This window comes from Olea europaea, chromosome 11, assembly GCF_002742605.1.
Source record: "Olea europaea var. sylvestris chromosome 11, O_europaea_v1, whole genome shotgun sequence".
Lineage (NCBI taxonomy): Eukaryota > Viridiplantae > Streptophyta > Magnoliopsida > Lamiales > Oleaceae > Olea > Olea europaea.
In genome coordinates this window covers 34385357-34387856 of record NC_036247.1, presented here as the reverse complement: position 1 = coordinate 34387856, position 2500 = coordinate 34385357, and the positions used below count along the sequence as shown (strand labels likewise).

The 2500-nt window shown below is 47.1% G+C and overlaps 1 pseudogene; it reads left to right on the top strand.

Annotated features, from left to right (window-relative positions):
* LOC111404775 overlaps nt 1-2500 on the top strand; it is a 3522-nt pseudogene that overhangs the window by 483 nt on the left and 539 nt on the right.

Genomic DNA, 2500 nt, shown 5'->3' with positions numbered 1-2500 from the left:
GAGTATCACCTTGACATGATGGAAGTCATCAGTTCGAGCCTAATTATCCCTAAACCCAATGTGAGTTCTTCTATTTGGATTTGCTCCCCCACCATGATTCAATGAGAATGGATAAGAGGCTCGTGGGACTGACGTGAGGGGGTAGGGATGGCTATATTCCTGGGAGCGAACTTCGGGCAAATATGAAGTTCATGGATACAAGTTATGCCTCGAAGTGAAAGATAATTCTGAATCCACTTTGTCTACGAACAAGGAAGCTATACGTAATGCAACTATGAATCTCATGGAGAGTTCGATCTTGGCTCAGGATATAAACGCTGTCAGCATGCTTAACATGTGCAAATCGGATGGGAAGTGGTGTTTCCAGGGGCGGACAGGTGAGTAACACGTAAGAACCTGCCCTTGGGAGGGGAACAACAACTGGAAACAGCTGCTAATACCCCATAGGCTAAGAAGCAAAAGGAGGAATTTGCCAGAGGAGGGGATTGCATCTGATTAGTTAGTTGGTAAGACAATAGCCTACCAAGGCAATGATTAGTAGCTAGTCTGAGAGGATGATCAGCCACACTGGGACTAAGACATGGCCCAGACTCCTACGGCAGGCAGCAGTTGGGAATTTTTCGCAATGGGCACAAGCCTGACGAAGCAATGCCGCATAGAGGTAGAAGGCCCATAGGTTGTGAACTTCTTTTCCCGAAGAAGAAATAATGATAGTATCTAGAGAATAAGCATTAGCTAACTCTGTGCCAGCAGCCGCGGTAAGACAGAGGATGCAAGCGTTATCCAAAATGATTGGGCGCAAAGCATCTGTAGGTTGCTTTTTAAGTCCGCCGTCAAATCCTAGGGCTCAACCTTGGACAGGCGGTGGAAACTACCAAGCTGGAGTACGGTAGGGACAGAGGAAATTTTCAGTGGAGCAGTGAAATGCGTAGAGATCGGAAAGAACATCAACGGTGACAGCACTCTGCTGGGTCGACACTGACACTGAGAGACGAAAGCTAGGGGAGCGAATGGGATTAGATACCCCAGTAGTCCTAGTCGTAAAGGATGTATACTAGGCACTGTGCGTATCGACCCGTGCAGTACTGTAGCTAACATGTTAAGTATCCCACTTGGGGAGTACGTTCACAAGAATGAAACTTAAAGGAATTGACGGGGGCTCGCACAAGCAGTGGAGCATGTGGTTTAATTCGATGCAAAGTAAAGAACCTTACCAAGGCTTGACATGCCATGAATCCTCTTGAAAGAGAGGGGTGCCTTCGAGAATGCGGACACAGGTGGTGCATGGCTGTCGTTAGCTCATGTCGTAAAGTGTTGAGTTAAGTCTCACAATGAGCATAAACCTCACGTTTAGTTGTCATCGTTAAGTTTGGAACCCTGAACAGACTACCGGTGATAAGCCGAGGAAGGTGAGGATGACGTTAAGTCATCATGCCCCTTATACCCTAGGCAACACACGTGCTACAATAGCCGAGACAAATGGTCGCAATCCCACGAGGTTGAGCTAACCCCAAAAAACCCGTCCTCAGTTCGGATTGCAGGCCGTAACTCGCCTACATGAAGCTAAAATCGCTAGTAGTCATCGGTCAGCTATACGACGGTAAATTCATTCCCGAGCCTTGTACACACTGCCCATCACACTATAGGAGCTGGCCATGCCCAAAGTCGTTACCTCAAAGGCAAGAAGGGGGATGCCGAAGGCAGGGCTAGTGGCTGGAGTGAAGTCGTAACAAGGTAGCCGTACCGGAAGGTACGGCTGGATCACCTCCTTTTCAGGGAGAGCTAATGCTTGTTAGGTATTTTAGTTTGACACCGCTTCACACCCAAAACAAATAGAATGGAGCTACATCTAAGTTAAACTTGAGGATGGAAGTCTTCTTTTGTTTCTCGATGTTAAAGTAAGACTAAGTTCATGAGCTTATTATCCTAGGTCAGAATAAGTTAATAGGATCTCCCTTTTTATGTCTCCATGTCACCACAGCTTATTATCCTAGGTCGGAATAAGTTAATAGGATCTTCCTTTTTATGTCTCCATGTCCCCCCATGTGGTGACATGGAGATGAAAAAAGGAAAGAGAGGGATAAGGTTTCTCTCGCTTTTGGCATAGCGAGCCCCCTGCAGGAGGCTCGTACGATAGGCTATTAGCTCAGTGGTAGAGCGCACCCCGGATAATTGCATCGTTGTGCCTGGGCTGTGAGGACTCTCAGCCACATGGATAGTTCAATTTGCTCATCGATGCCTGACCCTAAGATGTGGATCATCCAAGGCACATTAGCATGGCGTACTCCTCCTATTTGAACCGGGTTTGAAACCAAACCTCTTCTTAGGACGATAGATGGAGCGATTCGGGTGAGACCCAATATAGATCTAACTTTTGATTCACTCGTGGATCTAGGCGGTTCAAGGAGACCACCATGGCTCCTTTCTTCTCGAGAATCCATACATCCCTTATCAGTGTATGGATAACTATCTCTCGAGCAAAGGTTTAGGTTCGGCCTCA